At 40.7% G+C, this 22443-nt stretch overlaps 1 pseudogene; it reads left to right on the top strand.

Moving 5' to 3' along the window:
* Positions 1-4505: 4505 nt before the first annotated feature.
* On the top strand, positions 4506-6275 carry LOC100613936 (X-ray repair cross-complementing protein 6-like; annotated as a pseudogene).
* Positions 6276-22443: the final 16168 nt, after the last annotated feature.

Raw genomic sequence — 22443 nt, 5'->3', positions numbered from 1 at the left:
ATTTCTTTCCCTTAAGAATGTTGAATATTGGTGCCAATCTTCTGGCTTGTAAGGTTTTAGCTGAGAGATCTATTGTTAGTCTGATGGGCTTCCATTTTTAGGTGATCAGACCTTTCTCTCTAGCTGCCTTTAAAATTTTTTCTTTCATTTTGATGTTGGCAAATCTGATGGTTTTGTGTCTTGGGGATGATCTTCTAGTGGAATATATTACTGGGGTTCTCTGCATTTTCTGAATTTGTATGTTGACCACTCTAGCTAGGTTGGGGAATTTTGTATGGGTGATATCCTGAAATATGTTTTCCAGATTGGTTCCATTCTCTCCATCTCTTTCAGGTATACCAGTTAGTCATAGATTCAGTCTCTTTACCTAATTTCATATTTCTCTGAGGTTGTGTTCATTCCTTTTCATTCTTTTTTTCTCTATTCTCATCTGGATGTCTTGTTTCAGAAGGCCAGTATTCAAGCTCTGAGATTCTTTCCTCCACTTTATCTATTCTGCTATTAATACTTGTGATTGCATTATGAAATTACTGTAGCGTGTTTTTTAGCTCTATCAGGTCAGTTATGTCGTTCTCTATACTGGCTCTTTTGTCTATCAGCTTCTGCAATGTTTTCTCATGATTTTTAGCTTCCTTGCATCGGGTTACAATGTACTCCAGTAACTCAGTGAACTTTGTTCCAATTCGTATTCTGACTTCCACTTTTGTCCTTTCAGCCGTCTCAGCATAAGCCCAGTCCGAACCCTTCCTGGAGAGATGATGAGGTCATTTGGAGGAAAGAAGGTACTCTGGCTTTTTGAGTTTTCAGTGTTCTTATGCTGATTCTTTTTCATCTTTGTGGGCTTATCTACCCTCAATCTTTGTGATTGCTGAACTTTGGAATTTTTTTTTCCTTTTATTCTATTTGATGACCTTGAGAGTTTGATTGTGGTATAAGGTGGATTCAGCCAACTTACTTCATTTCTGGAAGATTTTAGTGGGCCGACATTCAGCTCCCAACACCTGGACTTTGTGCTCTAACTCTGGGGGACTTGTATTGGGCCCTGACTTTTTTCTCTGGCTCCTCAAGTTTTGGAGTCTACTGCACAGAGGGGACTGAGATGTGGCAGCAGCAGTAGAGTGCCAGCAGATGCAGGGGTGTCTGCCTCCCTGCGGGCATTAATCACAGTGGCAGAGTCAAGGCAGTTGGCAGAAAATGGGGCAGGAGGGGGTTTCCTGCTGGTGACTGTGTGCACTGTTGCAATGGAGGTGGTGTTGGCTTGAAGTACGGTGCTGTCCAGCAAAGGTCTTGGTGCCTTCTCTGTGCCCTGCAAGCAGGAGTGATGATTCAGGATGTGGGAGGATTCCCTGTTCTCTGCGCAGCATTAGTGCAAGGGCAGGGTGCTGTCAGGGGTAGGTTCTGCTGGCTCTGTGTCCAACAAGGCTCCGTCTGCAATGCTGGTTGTTGGGGGTTAGGGGGGCATACTGCACTCCTGCGTGCTGGTGGGGCAAATAAAATAAATCTTGTTCATGCAGACACGTGCCAGCAAAGTGATGTGGGGGGTTGCTGTGGGCTTGGGGAAGCTGCAGTTTGGAGAGGTACTATGCAGACTGGTGTGTGGCCATAGGGGCTGCCTCACTGGAGCTCTCCACCAGTCAGGCATGAACCACTGGTACAGAAGCTATGAGGTGGACCCCCAGGCACATAAGACTGCCCTGTAAGCAGACATGGCCAGGCTGGGGCCTTGGGAGAGGCCAGCAGACCAAAGAGTGCTCAGGTTGGGCCAGCTCCATCTGATGTGCATGACCACCCTGCGGACATCATGTCTGACAGTTCCCTTAGAGCTAAAGTCTGTTATGGAAGCAAGTTGAACCTAGAGGGATAGCCATGCTCTACTACAGATGCTCCTGCACCAAACCCTCTCGGCTCTGCATCAGCTGGCTTGCTGCCTTTACCACTTTGCTCCTCTCCTGGGGACTCCACCTGAGAGAGATGTGGGTCAGCAATTGCTCAGAGCAATCAGCCCAGGATGGAGAGTCTGTACTGTGGGCCCAAAGCCAGGGGTTTTCTGCCTGGTGATGAGCAGTAGGGGATGTTTGGGACTCATGGGAGATGGACTAGCCTCCTGTCCTTGGGGCAATTGCAGCTTGTTGGAGATGTGGATAAGATACTTAGGGTCTTTGCTTCTTCATTAGTCTGAGGGTAGTAAGGACAGTTCCACTGCAGAGACAGTGGCAGAGAGGCTGTCAGTTGCCCCTGGAGGCTCTGTCCAGGGAGTTGCCAAGTTGCTATTAGCTTCATATCTCTGGTGGGGGGTGGCTAGAGGCCCAGGCCTGGAGGACCTGCCCAGTGAGGAGGTATGAGAGGACCCCCATGTAAGAGTCTGGCCACTTTTCCGTAGAGCTGTGGTGATATACTGGGGGTCCACTCCATTCCCTAGTCTCCTGGGATTTTCCAGTACCTGGAGGTATCACCAGTGAAGACTGCAAAATGGCAAAATGGCAGCCTGATCCTCCCTGTGGGTGCTCTGTCCCAGGAAGGCACAGATGTTGCTGGCCTGAACACACCTGTAAGAGGTGGCAGAGGACCCCAGTTGGGAGGTCTCACCTGGTCAGGAGGAACAGAGTTTGGGAGCTGCTTAAAAAATTAGTCTGGCCACATTTTTGCAGAGCAGCTGTGCTGTGCTTGGGGTCCACTTCAGCTCCTGAGACACTCCAAAGCTCAAAGGCTGGAACAGCTAAGTCACCAAAACAGAAATGATGGTGGCCCGACCCTCTCTCTGGTAGCTCCATCCCAAGGAGGTCTAAAACCTCTGTCAGCCAAAGACCACCGGTGGGGGTCGCTGAAGACCCCTGTTGGGAGAGTCCACTCGGTGAGGAGAAATGGGATCAGAGACCTGCTTAAAAAGCAGTCTGGCCACATTTCTGTAGGGCAGCTGTGCTATTCTGGCGTACTGCTTCCACCCTCAGTTGGCTTGGGCTCTCCAAAGCCTGAAAGCTAGAACAACTAAGTCATCCAAACAGCTCACAGGGAGCTCTCTGACTCTCCCTCTGAGTGCTCTGTCCCAGAGAGTTTTCAAATCTCTGCTGACTGGAGAACACTGAGGGGGGTGGCTAAAGGCCCCGGTTGGGAGGCTCCACCCAGTGATGAGGAATGGAATCAGGGACACACTTAAAGAAGCAGTCTGGCCACATTTCAGTAGAGCAGTTGTGCTGTGCTGGAGGATTCTTTCCATCTCTGGTCAGCTTAGACTCACCAAAGCCCGAAGGCCATAACAGCTAAGTCATCCAAACAGCAAAGACCCGGGCCTACCACTCACCCTGGGAGCTCCATCCCATGGAGGCACAATACTGCCATCTGTAGCTGACTGGAATTCCAGGCGAGTGGGTCTTATCTGGTGAGGTGCCATGGAAGTGGTGCCCATAGACCATTGCTGCTTGACCTTCTGGATTCAGCCTCTTTCCTAGGGATATGTATGGGAGTCTAACCTCCCACTTTGCCCTTTTCCAGAGTTGCAGTTACTTTTGCTGGGAAGCCTGGAAAGCAAGAGCATCTAAAATTTCCAGATCTCTGTGCATGCCTGAGCGGCTCTTCTGCCAAAACTCCACGTAGCTCTGGGTGGCAGACTAAAGGCCCTGGTGGAGTGGGTTCACAAAGAGATCTCTTGATCTGAGGGTTGCAAAGATCCGTGGGAGAAGCATGCATTCTTGGGGACACACATTCACTCACCACTTCCCTGGGAGCGGAGGTTCCTTTGGCTCCCTGCCACTCCCAGGTGGGCCATCATCCTGTGGTGCTTTTCTCTATTCTCCATGGGTAAAGTTGTTTATTTGATTAATCCCCATGCATGTCCCTGGATGATTCCGTTGAAGGTGCTATATTTACTCACCCCTTCCACTCTTCTCTGTGAGAGCCACACACACTAGCTGCTTTTAGTCGGCCATCTTAGCCACCTCTCTTGTTAATTGTTTTCTGGTTGTTTTGTAGATCCTTTGTTCCTTTCTTCCTCTCTTGCTGTCTTTGTTTGTGATTAGGTGATTTTCTCTAGTGGTATGCTTTGATTTCTTGTCTTTTATTTATAAATTTTATTTTAATCTTCATACTAAATTTTTTAATAATTTATACACCACCTTTACAGTATTAGACTGTTCTGAATTTGACCTTGTGCTGACTTTTACCAGTGAGTTTTACACTTTCACGTTTTAGTGTTGCTATTTAGCATTTTCTTAAAATTAAGCTTGAAGAATTCTCTTTAGCATTTGTTGAAAAACAGGTCTGGTGGTGATGACATCCTTCAGCTTTTGTTTGGGAAAGTATTTATTTCTCCTTTATTACTGAAGAACAGCTTTTCCAGAGAAAGTATTCTTGTTGGCAGGGTTTTTTCTTCATCATTTTGAATATATCATCTCACTCTCTCTTGTTCTGCAAGGTTTCTGCTATAAAATCCATTGTGGGTTACCTCCCTGTGCCAAAGTGAGCAGTAGCCAACACATCAGGGTGTGAGTCTTATTATAAAACCGAGGGTGATGAAGAAGCAGAAGAAGAAGAGGACCTTGAAGCAAGTGAATACTAGAAATATTCAGGAAGTGATAGTTTAATTTTTTTTGGTTGATGCCTCCAGGGCTATGTTTGAATCTCAGAGTGAAGGTGAGTTGACTCCTTTTGACATGAGCATCCAGTGTATCCAAAGTGTGTGCATGAGTAAGATCATAAGCAGTGATCGAGATCTTTATGATACTGAGAAAGACAAAAATTCAGTGAATTTTAAAAATATTTACGTCTTACAGGAGTTGGAAAATCCAGGTGCAAAACAAATTCTAAAGCTTGACCAGTTTAAGGGGCAGCAGGGACAAAAATGTTTCGAAGACCTGATGGGCCATGGTTCTGACTACTCATTCAGTGAAGTTCTGTGGGTCTGTGCCAAACTGTTTAGTGATATCCAGTTCAAGATGAGTCATAGAAAATCATGCTGCTCACCAATGAAGACAACCCTCATGGCAATGACAGTGTTAAGGCCTGCCAGGCCAGGACCAAAGCCGGTGATCTACGAGATATAGGCATCTTCCTTGACTTGATGCCCCTGAAGAAACCTGTGGGCTTTGACATATCCTTGTTCTACAGAGATATCATCAGCATGGCAAAGGATGAGGACCTCATCCTTTGAGGAATCCAGTTCACTTTGAGGAATCCAGCAATCTAGAAGACCTGTTGCAGAAGGTTCGTGCCAAGGAGACCAGGAAATGAGCACTCAGCAGGTTAAAGCTGAAGCTCAACAAAGACATAGTGATCTCTGTGGGCATTTACAATCTCGTCCAGAAGGCTCTCAAGCCTCCTTCAATAAAACTCTATCGGAAAACAAATGAACCAGTGAAAACCAAGTCCCGGAAATTTAATATTAATACCGGCAGTTTGCTTCTGCCTAGCGATACCAAGAGGTCTCAGATCTATGGGAGTCATCAGATTATACTGGAGAAAGAGGAAACAGAAGAGCTAAAATGGTTTGATGAACCAGCTTTGATGCTCATGGTTTTCAAGCCCTTGGTAATGCTGAAGGAGCACCATTACCTGAGGCCCTCCTTGTTCACGTACCCTGAGGAGTCGCTGGTGAATGGGAGTTCAACCCTGTTCAGTGCTCTGCTCATTAAGTGTCTGGAGAAGGTGGTCATAGCATTGTGCAGATACACACCCCGCAGGAACATCCCCCCTTATTTTGTGGCTTTGGTGTCCCAGGAAGAGGAGTTGGATGACCAGAAAATTCAGGTGACTACTCCAGGTTTCCAGCTGGTCTTTTTACCCTTTGCTGATGATAAAAGGAAGGTGCCCTTTACTGAAAAAGTCATGGCAACTCCAGAGCAGGTGGACAACATGAAGGCTATCATTCAGAAGCTCTGCTTCACATACAGAAGTGACAGCTTTGAGAACCCCGTGCTGCAGCAGCACTTCGGGAACCTGGAGCCCTTGATCTTGTATTTGATGGAGGAACAAGCAGTGGACCTTATATTACCCAAGGTTGAAGAAATGAATAAAAGACTGGGCTCCAGGGTGAATGAGTTTAAGGAACTTGTCTACTCACCAGATTATAATCCTGAAGGGAAAATTACCAAGAGAAAAAGCAATAATGAAGGTTCCAGAAGCAAAAGGCCCAAGCGGAGTATTCAGAAGAGGAGCTGAAGACCCACATCAGCAAGGGCACATTGGGAAAGTTCACTGTGCCAATGATGAAAGAGGCCTGCCTGGAGTACTGGCTGAAGAAGCAGGAGCTGCTAGAAGCCCTCACCAAGCACTTCCAGGACTGACCAGAGACCGCGCCTCTGGCTGCCCTTCCACACTGTGGCCAGGCTGCCTGGCCTTGTTCTCAGCCAGTTAAAACATGTTTCTCCTGAGCTAGGAAGAGTCTGCCCAACAGAAGTCGAGGGACTTTACGTTTATGAGGCTTTCTGTTGTCATGGTGATGGTGTAGCCCTCCCACTTTGCTGTTCCTTACTCTATCGTCTGAATAAAGAGCCCCAACTTTGTACTATTAAAAAAATAAAATAAAATAATGAAAACAACATTGCTAGCTTTATTAGAATTTCCTCATACATATGTTTCTTGTGCTGTTTCTAGAATCCTTTCTTTGTCTTTGATATTCGATAGTTTGATTCTGTTTTTTTCTTGGTGTTTTCTTGTTTGGTTTGAATATAATTGGAAACTTGACCTTCTCGTACCTGGATATTTACATCTTTCTACAGATTTGGAAAGTTTTCTACTATTACTTCTTTAAATACATTTTCTGGCCCGTTGTCTCTCTCTTCTTTTTATTTTAGTCCTATAATCTGAACATTTGCTCTTGATGTTGTATTATAAGTCTCATAAGCTTTCCTCATTTGTTTTTATCCTTTTTTTCTCCTCTGATTATGTATCTTCAATAACCTGTGTTCAGGTTCACAGATTTTTTTCTTTTGCTTGAACAGTTCTGCTGTTGACACTCTATCACACTTTTCATTTTGTTCTTTTTATTTCTGGCTTCAGAATTTGTTGGATTTTTAAAATAATTTCAATCTCTCTGTTGAATTGTAATTTTGATCATTTATTGTTTTCCTGTTTTGTTGAATTGTTCCTCTGTATTTTCTTGAAGTTCACTGAGCTTCCTTAAAACAATTATTTTGATCTTGTTTTCAGGCAGTTTATACATCTTCATTTCATTAGGGTTGGTTATTGGCACTTTATTTTGTTCATTTGGTAATATAGTTTCCCTGACTTTTTCTGATCCCTGTGGTCCTGCACTGGTATCTGAACATTTAAAAAATTTGGAACATTTTCAGTCTTTACAGATGGACATCATCTGGGTAAGTCATTCACCAATCAGTGCATCCAGAGATTCTGGGAAGGCTGTATGGTAGGGTCTGTGGATGGGCTGACTGTTGAAGTACTTGGACTGTCTGGGCTGATACCCGAGTCAGCAGGTGGGCAGTTATTGTGCCTGAATCCACAGGATTGGACCTGGAGCCTGAATTCTCTGGGTTGGTCCAGTTGATTGAGTCCATGGTGGGTGATCCTGGAGCCTGGGTCCAGGAGGGCATGCCTGAAACCTGGGTTCAGTGAGATGGGTCTGAAGTTGGAGTTTACAGGGATAGGCCTTGGTCCTGGGCCCATAGGGGGCTTGTCTGTAACCTGGATCAGCATGTGGTTGAGACTTCTGCCTGATTCTGAGGGAGCTGGCCTGAAGCCTGAGTCTACAGGGGCTGGTCTTTTGCTGGGGCAAGCCTCGAGCTTGAGTCCATGGCAGCAGGCCTGGGCCCTGGGTCCATGGGGTGGTCTGGAGCCTAGTTTTGCAGTGGTGGCCTGGAGTCAATCTGTGGAGGCTGGCTTGGCACAAAGGTCGACTTGGAATGAGCCTGGATCCTGGATTCACTGGAGCCTGGGACCACTAGGACTAGCTGAGGGTCTGGGGCCTGCCTGGTGCTTGGGAAGTCATGGGGCCTGGGTTTGTGGGGGCTTGTCTGGATCCTGGCATCATTGGTGGTGATCCAGTTCCCAGAATCATGAGGACTGGCCTGGATCCTGAAGCTGTGGAGATTGGCCTGGGACCTTGTTATGTGAGATCTGGCCTGGAGGCTGTGTGTGGTTGCTGGCCTAGAACCTCAGCCCACAGGGAGAGTGCTAGAACCCGGACCTATGGGGACTACCCTAGAGACTTGGTATGACTGTGGTGGCCTGGAGGTTAGATCTGCAAGGGCTGACCTGGATCCTTGGGATGCTGGGGCCAAACTGGAACCTGAGTCCACAGGGGTGGTTTTGGAGCTTGGTTTTTGAAGGCTGGCCTAGCACTGCAATTTATTGGAATGAGCTTGCACCTTGGGTCGGCTGAAGCATGGGGACACAGGAGATGGCCTGAAGAGTGGTGTTGCAGGGACTGGCTTGGCTCTAGGCAAGCCTAGAGCCTCTGTCTGCAGGTGTTGGCCTGATGTCTGAGGTCAGGGGTGCTTACGTGGTGCTGGGGTGGGTCTGAAGCTCAAAGCTGTGTATTCAAACCTGACTCTGGGCTGGTCTGGAGCCTGTGGCTGCAGGGTGGGCCTAGAGCCTGCATACAAAGGAACTGACCCGGAGGCTAAATTCACAGGTGCCAGCCTGATATCTAGGGCTGTGGGGGCCTTCCATGATGCTGGGATAGATATAAACTCTGAAATCACAGGGGCTGGCTGAGTGCTGGGGCTGGTCTGAAGCCGGGGGCTGCTAAGGTTGGCCTGGTAGTGGGGCAGGCCTAGAAGTTCAGCTCATGGATACTGGACTAGAGTCTGGGGCCATGAGGTCCTGGCACTGGGTTTTACTGTGGTGAGTCTTGTGTTAGAATCTGAGGCAAAGTCCAATGCTCACTTCCTTCTTTCAAGAGGAGGGTGTCTCTAGCCATGATGTGCTGCCTGGGGTTGGGGAAGAGGTTATAATGATAATGAAAACTGTTGTTCCTATTATCTTGAATATGTTTTTCTTATTTCTTTGCTGTTCCCAGATGCTGTAATCTCTCACCTGGTTTCCTTAGCTCTTCGGAAGTTATTTTTGCATATGTGTGGTTGTTTACACTGATGGTTTTGTGGGGAGACAAGAGATCGAATGTCCTTTTCGGCCATCTTGCCAACATCTGCTTCCAGATTCATTTCTAAACTTTAGAATTAACAAATGCAATATTCTTTTTTTCTCAGAGTCAAGGAATGAATCATAAAAGACTATTTACACCGTCTCTCTTGTGCATGCTCTCATTCTTCGCTCTGCTTGACTCCCTGGCTAAAGTGGAAGATATTATAATCCCATCTTTTTGCTTGATGTGTGCTCTATTTTCACATCTGATGTTGGTTGATGTAATTGGAGAAGAAGAGCTGTGTGATGATTTAAAGTGTTGATGACTTGATTGAACCATTCTTAAGTAAGGGAAAAAAAAAGAGAAAAACAGACACAGGGCACTCCTGAAGAAAATAATCATTATAAAGGCTTGCAAATTTGGGAATTTTAGTTTTGTGGTTCAACTCACAAGTTTGGCCATCTCACCCTCAAGAATGAGAGCTAACATCTCTTAACCACCCACAAGTTAATGCTGAGAATTCTCTCATGTAATTCCTGAATAGCTTTCAAATCTGTTGGGTTTTGAAAGGTATAATTAAAACTTATTATGCTCCTTTTCTTTGTCTACCAGCTGTCAGAAGAAAGAAAACAAGATTTTTTTTTTATTTAACCAGTGAAAGTATTTGCTAGATTTAAAGATAGTTTTTTCCTTTATATATTAAGAAAAATGTTCATAGCTCTTTAAATAAAGGGATGATTGATTTACAGCTAGATAAAATTTTAAACGTTTAAGCTGAGAAAAGTCAATGAGAAGATTTTCAATGATATCATTTTCTAAAAATGGCTTTTTATGAATTAGCAAAGCTTGAAATTGGGGTGAAAACCTGTGAGGTAGTTCTCACCCCTTTGCCATCAGGCCTAATATATACCTATGTTAGCATATCATTATTACCACTTCATGTCCTTTTTACTTCTCCACATTGTAAAACTCTTCTTTTGGAATTTTTGATTGTTTTTCCCACTGATTGTGAGAAGTTAGAGGTTTTGAAATGATTCAGTCTTACTGATTGATATTTTATTTTTAAATTTCTCCTACCAAAATGACAGGTTTAGTTTCCCTTTAGAAAATGACTGTCTTATAAACATTATACATTTAAAATGTTGCTTAATTAACCAACATTTATTGAGTATCAGATAATTTTAAAAGTTTCTTACTTGGGCGGGGATGAGTCATGGATAACTTCTGCTAGGGCAATGCAGAAGGGAAATGTGGGGTTGGAGACCCCACACAGAGTCCCTACTGGGGCACTACCTAGTGGAGCTGTGAGAAGAGGCCACCATCCTCCAGACGCTAGAATGATAGATCCACCAACAGCTTGCACTGTGCACCTGGAAATGTCGCAGACAATGTCAACCCATGAAAGCAGCCAGGAGGGAGGTTGTACCCAACAATGCCACAGGGGCGGAGCTGCCCAAAACCATGGGAACCCACCTCTTGCATCAGTGTGACCTGGATGTGAGACATGGAGTCAAAAGAGATCATTTTGGAGCTTTAAGATTTGACTGCCGCACTGGATTTTGGACTTGCGTGGGGCCTGTAACCCCTTTGTTTTGACCAATTTCTCCAATTTGGAATGGCTGTATTTACCCAATGCCTGTACCACGTTGTATTTAGGAAGTAACTAACTTGCTTTTGATTTTGCAGGCTCATAGGCAGAAGGGAATTGCCTTGTGTCAGAGGAAACTTTGGACTGTGAACTTTTGAGTTAATGCTGAAATAAGAATTTGGCGGACTGTTGGGAAGACATGATTGTTTTGAAATGTGAAGGCATGAGATTTGGCAGGGGAGCAGGGGCGAAATGATATGGTTTGGTTGTGTCCTCAACCAAATCTCATGTTTAATTTCCATGTGTTGTGGGAGGAACACCATGGGAGGTAACTCAATCACAGGAGCAGGTCTTTCCCATGCTGTTCTTGTGAGAGTGAATATGTCTCACAAGATCTGATGGTTTTAAAAAGGGGAGTTTCCCTGCACAAGTTCTCTTCTCATGTCTGCCACCATGTGAGACATGCCTTTCACCTTCTGCCATGATTGTGAGGACTCCCCAGCCATGTGGAACTGTAAGTAAGTCCATAAACCACTTTCTTTTGTAAATTTCCTGGTCTCAGATATGTCTTTATCAGCAGCATGAAAACAGACTGATACAGGCTTGATGCCCACCAATGCCATATATTAATGCATGCTCTAATATTTACTCTTCTTATTACCCTACCTTTTCCCCTTTTCCCCTTGCCCTTGCTATCCTGAAGTTGTATATTCCAATACTATTAGTAGCATAGAACTATTGCCTCAGACTTTACTTTCTGGGAACCCAGGCTACGAAAGGGTATTCAAACAAAAACAATCAGACCTAATTTTTCTAAAAGTGCAGCAATCTTACACAGACTTCTAATTTTCCTGTAAATTAGATGAACATCTGTGGTGGTAATCAAGGTTGTTCATAACTATTCCAGACCTTATCATTCTCAGCACATGGTAGGATTGCACTTTTCAGTCCCCTTGAAGTTAAGCATGGCCATGTGACTGTTTGTAGCTAATGAAATGTGAGCAGAACCAACATGTATCTTTTCAAGGCAAACACTTTAATAGCCAGTAAGTAATCTTCACATTTCCTTCCCTCTGTTACACTGATGAAACAGAGTCTCTGTCGGGGTGGGTTCCTGAATGACTCCAAAAAGCAGAGCCTCCTTCTGACCTGTGTTGTACACGAAGCATGAGCAAAAAATAAAACCTTTATTGTCTGTCTTAGGCCACAGAGCTTTGAGGTTTATTATTCCCCTCACTGTTCTTGTTTACTGATGATATAGTATCTTCCTTTCCCAAACTAGAGGAGACCATACATCAGATATAGAAATTTGATACTTTATTTTCTATGGCTCTATCTGTTTAAAAACACTGCTATTGTGATTCATGGTGAATTCTTTTCACCAGCTTTGGAAATTACTAGAATAAGCTACTCAAACCATTTCCATGGATGTCTCAAACAAAGAATACTGGAATATTGCTGGCATCAATGAATATTTTCTCAATCACTCTGAAATAGGCTTCTAAATTACTCTGTATTCCTCGACAAATTATTGACATTAAAGCCTCCATTAAAAGTAAAACCCAAAATTAGATTGTTTTGGGGCATGTCTTGATTTTCAATGCAAGAAAACTTACATGATAAAAGCACATGTAATAAAAAACAATTTCTTCAGGAGATGAAACTGTCAGGTAGATCTCATGATTGCATTCAGATGAGTGAAAGTCATTTATACTGACAATGAAATGAATAAAAAGCTGCCTTCAGTGGGGGAATTGGTCCCAATTAAAGTCTTATAGAAGGCTCAAAAAATTTGCAATAAGATTTAATATCGTAATTGAGCAAAACACTTGTCTTACCTCATATTCATTGGTGCTGGTATTTATTTTTGACCCACATATAATTAATCAGATTAGGACTTTTTCTCTTTTGGCTTCCTCTGTCCTCCTTTGTCACCACTATTTAGCCTCCGAGTAGTTCAAAAGTACCCTACCACCTTCTTAAAGTAATAACAAACACTTTCATAGTACTTACTACGTTCCAGACAGTATTTTAACCACACTTGAATACTCACAATAACCCTGTGAATTAGATATTAACATTATCTCCATCCCTATTTTATAGTCATAGAAACTGAGGCTCAGAAATTTTGAGTCTCTGGTATAAAGTAGTCACATAGTTACTGTTTTAGTCCATTTAGTATTGCTTTCAAGGATTACCTGAGGCTGGGTAATTTATAAAGAAAATAGCTTTATTTGGCTCATGTTGTGTAGGTTGTACAAGAAGCATGGTGCCAGCATCTGCTTGGCTTCTGTTGAGGGACTCAGGCTGCTTCTACTCATGGCAGAAGACAAAGTGGGGTCAACTGTGCAGAGATCACACGGTGAGATAGGAAGCAAGAGAAAGAGAGTGGAGGTGCCAGGCTCTTCTTAACAACCAGCTCTCATGGGAACTAACAGAGCAAGAACTCGCTCATTACTTTGAGGACGATGTCAAGCCATTCATGAGGAATCCACCCATATGACCCAAACAGCTCCAATTAGGCCTCATTTCCATCAATGAGGATTAAATTTCAATGCGAGATATCGGGGGGTGGATGAATATCCAAACTATAGCATTTATTAAGTGAATAAGCCAGATCTGAAACTCAGACAATGTGTTCTGTAACCATACTTATCGTCCTCTAAGGGTTTTAATGTAAAAGCCAGAAGTAGCACAGCATGTTATCAAAGTGAGAAATCAATTTATTCCTGGGAATGCAAACTAAAAACCTTAATGGCCACGCATATAGTGTGCCTGTGGAAAGTCTGGTACAGGTAGTAGGGACCAATGAGACCTGTGGTGAACGCTAGACTAAATGTCCTGCCTAAGTTTAGTCAAAAGAAATGTAATTTTTAACCTCAGCTTTGTCTTCCCAATTCCATCTAATGAATGCCCATATTGTTGTCTTCAAGTGTACTCAGTCTACTTAGAGAGGAGAATCGAAGGCCGCAATTCTGCAATCTTCTGGTTCTATTTCTTTAGGGTGACCTAATGATAGAAACTAGAGTTAGAATCTGTCAATAGTAGTTTACCCCAGAATAAATTTTAAACCCATCTGCTCAGTGTGTTTGTGTGTGCATGTGCACATGCATGCACGATTTTACAGATCAGAAGCAAGTTATTTTTCCTTTGTATCTGTGTATGTGTGTTTCTGATTGTTCTTGCCTCTAATGAAAGTTAACAATTGGAGTTACAGTAATTGCATTTTTTATAGTTGAATGGAATTTTAATTAACGATTCTTAGTCACTCACAGGTGGCTGCTAGAACATTGATTAGCATTTTTTGTCTTTCCCTTTTGTCTCTCTGTAAAGTTTTCTCCAATTCATTTGGGAAACAGGAACATACATTATTCATTCTTAAGTGTACTAATTTGATCAACCTTTTTAGATAATCCTGGGTCAACTGAAATTTGACTTATGGGGCAACTGCCTATAGAAAGTCACACAAAGGTTATCTGCATTGCAATTTTCCCCATTGTTATGTCAATGGGCCAAAACCCCATTGGAAAAGGTCAATCCCTAGAGGTGAGGAGGATGGTAAGTACCTGTGCTCATTTATTCCAAAATATAGTGCCAATCCATGTAGCTTAGGAACTGGACAGGCTTATTTCTCATAGGTCAAAACATGTCATCACTTAGTAATAGCTTTTGGTTGCTACTGATCTGGCTTGGACTTGAACAAATGACTCAGTTTAATGACTCTCTCTCATATCATCTATTTGTGTGTCTTTTGCCTTCTATAGAAAAACAACTCAGCACACTTCCGTTCAATTTTATGTTGTATTTATTTACTAACATACTCCTTATATAAAAATCTCCCAAGTAAGAGTTGCTGAACATTTTTTATATTGCATTTTGAATAAGAGGCCTTTTTTGTTTTGTTTTGTTTTGTTTTGCTCAAGTCATTCAATAGTTTAACACAGCCTGGAAAACACAACTAAGATTGGTTTTTATTTTTGGTTTTGTTTTCAGACAGGATCTCACTCTGTCACCCAGGCTGGAGTGCAGTGGTGCAATCATATCTCACTGCAATCTTGACCTCCTAGGCTCAAACAATCCTCCTACCTCAGCCTCCCAAGTAGCTAGGACTACAGTAGCACATCATCATGCCTGGCTAATTTTTAAAATTTTTTTGTAGAGATAGGGTCTCACTATGTTGTCCAGGCTTGTCTTGAACTCCTGGCCTTATGTGATCGATCCTCCCCCTCAGCCTCCCAAAATGCTGAAAGTACAGGTGTGAGTTACTGTGCCCAGCCTAGAGCTGATTTTAATTGTGACACCCTACGTTTCATAACAAAAGCTAATCCTGTAACAAATAGATTAGAAAACATTAAAAATATTTTGTATGAATGTTTTCTCTTTGGAGCACCTCAAGGCATGAATGTAAATCTTGCAGAATAACAGCAAGAACAGTGCATCGGTTCTTGACATGTCTTCCCTCACAGGGGGGTGGTGTGTTATGGACTGTCAAATGCAATTATCCAGAACAATGTAATCATTGGCAGTTGGATTATTTGATACTTTCTGGAGCAAATTTTATTTTTTCTTACCATTTGAACCCTAGTTTACAGATCCTAGGGAGCCAATAGTATAAACCTATCAATCATCCATGGAGACAAACAAGAAACTTCTACTTTCAGATTAGTTTTTACTATAATTCAATTGTTACCTTAGGTAATTTTCAACTTATTATTTAATTTTAGTTAAAAAATACTGAGTTCAATACACCTATTCATAGATTTTGTTTTCTGTTATCTCAAGGACAATTAAGAAGTGTTAGCAAGAATAGGAAATCATGAAAATCACTTGTACAGATGAAGTAACTGTGATAAACAAAAGTCTCAGACACTCTCCAGCATCACTTGGTAACTGAGTGACACCATGAAAGCTAACTGAGTTCCAACTTCTCAGTTTCTAGCACTATCCCCTGTCTACTTACTCCCTCTGTTACAACTACTATATTTCAACAATATTTTGAGTACCTGGATAATGAAAGATTTCTTTTTAATGATTAAATTTAGTTTTCTAATGGCCATGGCTTCCTTTTTAAAGGACTAAAGCAATAATTAGAATAAGAATCAGCTGTTCAAGAAGACTTGCAAATATATTAAAGAACTGTTCCACTGTAAATGACTTTAAGAACAAAAATTGACGCACCAATGTAAGAGGGATATGAAAAAATGAAGAAGATTAAGAGAATATAAATTGAAATATGAATGTGTTTGAAAAAGTAAACATGAAAAAACATTAAAGGAGTTGGACTTATTTAATCAGAGGTTCAAAAGTTATGAGATATGGTTTATGAAGTTTGCAAGAACAAAACAGTTCATTTTAAAAATGATGATGATACAATGAGCTTTGTTTTCCTGAATACTTGAAAGACAGGGAAATTTAGAATTAAGGGAGAAAATTACTAGATTATATTAATAAGATTTACTGACATCCCATAGTGTGGTATGCAGAGTTCTAAGATAGCTCCCCCAATTTTTTCCCTCTGGTGTTTGTGAACTGTGTAATTTCCTCCCCTTGAATGTACGTGAAACCTGTGAATAAGTGTACGTGAAACCTGTGATAAGACAGAATTTTCTTTATTATGTTACATTACATGGCAAAAGGGATTTTGCATAAGTAATTAAGGTCTCAATTTAGTTGACCTTATGATATAAAAATGATTCAAATGAGCTTGACTTCAGCATATGAGCCCTTTAAATCTGGGCTTAGGAGTCAGACTGAGGAAGTCAGAGGTTTGAAGCATGAAAAATATTTGGTGCACTGTTGATGGCTTGAAGAAGGAAGGGGCCATGTGGCAAGGAATGTGGGTGACCTCTAGGAGCTGAAAGTGGCCCTGATTGATAGCCAATAAGGAAACAAAGGTCTTAATCCTACACACACAAGGAACAAAACTGCCAATAAGAAGAATGAGATTGGTAGAAGAGTTTTCCTCACGGTCTCCAAATAAGAACTCAGCCTGGTCAACACATTGATTTCAGCCTGTGGTATCCTGAACCAAGCACCTGATCATATCCTGCTGGATTTTTGATCTATAGAAACTGTGAAATAATAAGTTAATGCTGTTTTAAGTTGCTAATTTTGTGAGAATCTATTATGCAGAAATAGAAAATGCATACACAGAGTATGTAGTGGTGAAATTACTTAGAATACACATAAAAAAGCATACCATATAATCTACTTGGAGTGAAAAAAGGCAAACATCTACCAAATTAGTTGAAATAAAATGGCTACAATTGTTTTACTATGGGAAATCATAGCATTTCCCTTTGGTGACATTTATGAGGTGGATGAATAGACATCCATCTGTTTGCATCAGTTGGGGCAAAGCTTGTCTGAGAGTTAGAGCTGGAATTAGGACCTTTCAACAATATCACTCTAAAAATTAGTTTGCAGAATTTATATTGAACACAAATAAAATCTCTAGGATTATATTTTTCTTCTTGAGTAAAATTTGTCTCTGCTAGTTGTTCTCCATTTGACCTTCAGATTCATTCTTCACTAATCTCAGTTACACTCTGTGCCTTGGGAGGCTGACCCCAAGTAACTGTCCTTTCAGATCACTTACTCTCCAGTTTCTATAGGCTTCAGTCAATGGGGGTCAACAAGAGACTGGAAAATGGAGGTAGGGTGAAGCTGAGGCAGGGAGGGAGAAGGGAAGAAATGCCTCTACTTCACTTTACTTTCACCTTCCAACCCCTTGTAATTGAAACTATTTTCCTCTGACCTAAGAGTGCTACTAATGTCCTACCATTATTAGAGTTGGAGTGCCCCAGTATTTGTTGTTTGTTCCCTTAATCCTGCCCACACCCTTATAAGTAATACCCTCATTAAAGTATGTTTATTTAAACCATCTGAATGAATTCTGTCACTACCAGAATCCTGAATGGAACACCATCCAGGCCAGTTATCAGCTGACTGATTTTTGTCTTTTCAAAAATTGTACTTGGCTGTTCTTTGAAGGCTGATAAGTTCAAATACATCAAGATGCTGAGTTTTGGTTTTCAGTGCTGCATCATCAGGCGGCAGCAGCAAAGATGGTTGGAGATTGATGTTTCTAGATTTGAGTTGGCAAGGCTACTCTTCAAAAAGACTGCTTAATTATTTTTGAAACTATAAGCTGGGAATGCCTATTCCCAGCTCTGACTCTTTTTTCTATGTAGAAAGTTTTACTAGTCATATCATTCCTGACTTTTCTTTTCCTCTAACTCATTCCTCTGCTGGACACATTTAATTGGTAAATTTGAAACCAATAAATTGAGCAAGGTTTATTCAGCTTCTGCTTTTCCCTAGGTAGTTGGCCTTCCTGCAAAGTGGATGCATTCTCATCTGCTCCCACGTGGGGACACTTCTCCCAGTCCTCTTCTGATAAGATTGGGTGGGAAGGGCAAAGTAATTTTGAAGTTAAACACTAAGAAGCTGTTTAATTTTTAAACTAAGCTATATTTTATAAAATAGCTTTTACAGGAAATTAAGGTGCTGAAGAAGTATGCTATTTATTTGGACTACTCATGAACCCCAGTAGTTCCTTTGTCTGATCACTGGCACCAGATAAAGCTTCCTAGCCCAAATGGTCTTCTATATTTTTATTTTTTTCCTTTAAGTCCCCTTCAAAATGATCAGATATGTCTATTTGACGAGCTGTATGTGTAGATAATAGCAAGAGAGGACTTCTTACATGCTTTTAAAACAATGATTTTTCTATAAAGTATGTCTTTTATAAATAACAAAGATGTGAAATTTAGTTAATAAATCTAAAGCAATGACCCATTAAATCAAGGAGTAAAGAAATACAAAGATAATTAAGTAGCTTTCATTCTAAATTACAAAAAGCACATTTTAAACAAATCACAATTAGGTTTTCAAATGACAATAAGCAGCAATTTCACAACAGGAAGTTAGAGGCCTGGCAGGTAGCAGAAAAAATGGAGAAAAAGTATTGAGGAAGGGGATCCTTCTTTATTACAATTTTCACAGCTACTGGACTGGTAATTGCTTTAATTTATTTAGCATTTAATTTTGGAGAAACTTCTGTGACAGGTATGTTATCTTTATTTTTACATTTTAAATACTGGGAATAATTTTCTTGCTTACTTCCAACAATCCTGTCTTTTATAATAATCAGATTTTATGGAGTCATCGCTTGCTTCTTGTAGGCTTGTGACATTTTCCTGCCCTTTTATAGACGTTCTGATTTTTGACACTCTGAACACTTTTGACCTAGTTAGTTATAACTTTCTCTGGTGCCTCATTTTCTGCAATGTTCCCTTTAAACTTTTGACCCTGTTTGGGGATGGTAGTGCTTATATTAAGTACAGAATTTGATAATCACAGTGTAGCATTCAGATATTTTTGTTACTACTCATCCCATCAGTCTATTGCTTGGGGCTTTTTTTCCTCTAATGTGGATCATCATTGGAAGTCTGTGCCATATTGTATCTCATTTTGAACTGCAGAACTGAGAATGTATCATTATGTACTGAAATTCTTGGACTCTTCTCCTGAAACCTATTCCATTTCATCTCACAACTGCATTTATTATACAGTAATGTAATTACATACATCATTCTTATGGGGATTTGAAATGTTCACTTCAAGTGTCTGGAAGCAGTAGAGACATTTTCATCAAGGTTTTAAAAATAGTTAAAGCTATCAGCATCTAAACATTGTATACCAACTTAGGACATAGATTCTATGCTTAAATAAGAGTAATACTTCACAGGAAGGACAAACAAAAACTGAACTTTTGTGATACTGCCTGTAGCAGAGGGTTTGCATGGCTTACTGCAATTTTTATTATACAGCACTGCTTACATCCTTAGAGATTTGTAGCATTTGGAAGCGCTTTTATCCTGACTTCCTGTCTAATAATCTAAAGAACATCTGACAATTGCGGAGAGCTTTGCATCCCAAAGGGCTTTACAAACTACACATGTGCAGGAATTAACTTACCTCAACACTGAAAGGCATCTTGCTCTGGTGAATGAGTCTAGGGAATCTTTCATGACCACAACTAGCCAGACCTTTGAGTTCATGACTCATTCTAGAGGCAAAGGCAATGCATACTTCAATTTTGCAACCGTTTGACTCTGCACTGTGCATAAAAGAAAAAGATCACGTACTCAAACTGGATAACAGCACCTAGAAGATATTCTTGGAAATATATCAGCTTTCTCTTTGTATAGGAGGTTTGTGCAGACCTTAGGGTGGATATGGCTATGATGTCATGCACCTTCTCTGAAGCAGTTGCTTCACTAGATCATATTTCTATATAACCTTTTCCTTCTTCTGAAATACAGTCCTATTTTTAGAATCAGGTGGCATGCCAGTCACCATAAATCCCATCCCAGCTTTATTACCAACTATCTTTTAAATTTTGGCCCCTACGCCCACCCCACTCCTTTGTATTTTAAAGCAGTTGTAAGTAGGGAAATCTTAAAATTAGGGGAGATATTAGTAGTGGTTACAGTTACTATTTATTGAGCACTCTATTAGTTAAAATAACACTAACTGCTATAACAAATAAATTTAAGAGTTCCAATGGCTTCACACAATAGAATTTGTTGCTCTTGTAAAGTTCAATAGGTGAAGGAATTAGAGAATGCTTGATCTAGTAATTTTAAAACCCAGGTTATTGGGAGCTCTTCCACCTTCACCTAGTGGCAGTGACTTCCACTTAGCAGCTACGGAAAGAATGAAGGATTTCGCAAGAGGTCTTTATAGGCCAGACCTGGAATTGGCATACATTATATCTACCTACATTACAATAGCCATGACTTCATAAAATTATCATCCTTCACTGTAATTTGAGGCTGAGAAATATAGACTAGATGTCTGCCTAGGAGGATAGGGAAATGGATTTGGTGAACAGAGATCCCAGCTCTGCCATACTTAGTATGTACCAGGTATGTGTTAAATACTAATTTTACTTACATTATGTTTATTCCCACAGAAGCTCTACAGGAATGCTTTTATTATACTCATTTAATAGATACAAGAAAACTGTGGCTCAAACTGGTGATACAACTGCTCCAGAATAATTTAGCTTGTAAGAAGCAGAGCTTGAATTTGTACCGAGATCTGATGCCAAAGTTTATCTAAATAATCAGGTTCAAGTTACCTGCAAATAGTTAAGAACATGTGCTTAAATATATTATCTTCTTCAACACTCCTTCCCTATAATGGAAGCTTTATAACTTTCTTTGATAACCTATACCAACGTCTCGTCATTTGATGGTTAAAATGTTCTTCCTTATGTGTTATATAAAGCACATTTGGTACTACTTATTTTAGAATATGTGGAAAAACTTAAGGAAGAAAATATAAACCTCTCACAATACTACTACCCAGCAACAATCTGTTGATATACAGTGGTATTTCTCGTTATTTAAATACATTTTGTTGTACAGGATTAAATCCTACTATACATATTGCATTTCAACACACTTCTTTTGTAAACTAAAGAGCCTACCATGAATAAGTCTCCATTTCATAAGATACTCTTCCAAAATATCACTTTTTACTAATAATGACTGCAAAATATTCCACTCTTAGCCTGTGCCATAATTTATTCTACCAATAACTTCTGCATATTTCAGTTGTGTACAACTTTTTGAAAATTTTTAAAGATGCTGATATAAAGATACTAAATGATATCATGCATATTTTGCCTCATTTTAAAGATGAGGGTGACATCTGGTCTTTTTGGTCTTATATAATTTCTCCAAGATCAGCACATTATTTGCATATGGATCTCAGGTATGGTGAGATGTGAGATAGTTTTGATAAAAGTCTTTTGGGAACCTTAGAGAAAATTAGGCTATTAATCAAGTTTCTTTTAGTATGAAGAGGCATAGAGAGCTGAGTTAGTTGTGAGAAGTTCTGTGAAAAATACAGAATGAAAGATGCCTTTTTACAAAAAAAAAAACAATTTAATGTCATGTAGCTTTATAAAGTGGATCAATATCACTGACTTGCCATGGGTAGAAGAAGCTAATTGATTTTGCTGCCACCTGTGAGCACAGGTAAGCAGCAGGCCTCATACTGCTTACTGGCTGCCTTGACAGGGTATGTGTTTGTTTAGCATTAGCAAACTCAAGAAAAATTATCTTAGTCTCACATTGCTTTATTACTCCTAATGGCTTTTTTCAACAAACAATTCAGCCCTGTGGAAAAGACTGGATGACTAATGTTGTCTGTCAGTACAGACTCTGGCAGAATGCTGTTTTCAACATCAAGGGAAACAGTTGCTGAGCTGTCCATGGAATGCATGACGCCACAGAATGCTTGTCACTATGGGGTTGACACCATTTGAGTTAGAGACAGACCATACTCCCAACACATTTAAAATATGACCAAACCTACACACACACGCACGCACACGAATGCACACACACATACACTGTTTACTCCATGAACAGAGATTACATCCTTACAAGTGTAATCTCTGAGGTAATGGAAATATTTTCTAATCCAGTAAAGTATCAGAATATTCTCACATACTGTTGTCAGGGAGGGCATGTAAATTAGAACAAACTTTTAGAAGGCAATTGAGAAGTATTTATTAACATTTAAAATATACTATGCAATAACTCAGAAGTTTTACCTATAAGATTCTATTCTTAGACAAAAATTATAGCAAAACAGATAAGTAAAAATATTTATGTACAAAGGAAGCTACTGGAATATTGTTTGTAATAGCAAAACAAAATAAAACAAAAAAACCCCAAAACTATAAGAACTTAAATGTCCCTTAATAGAAGAATGATACAGCTATTCAGTGGAATACCAT

The sequence above is a fragment of the Pan troglodytes genome, chromosome X (genome assembly GCF_028858775.2).
Source record: "Pan troglodytes isolate AG18354 chromosome X, NHGRI_mPanTro3-v2.0_pri, whole genome shotgun sequence".
NCBI lineage: Eukaryota > Metazoa > Chordata > Mammalia > Primates > Hominidae > Pan > Pan troglodytes.
Note: the sequence above shows the minus strand (reverse complement) of the source record. Positions and strands in the feature narration are given on the sequence as shown.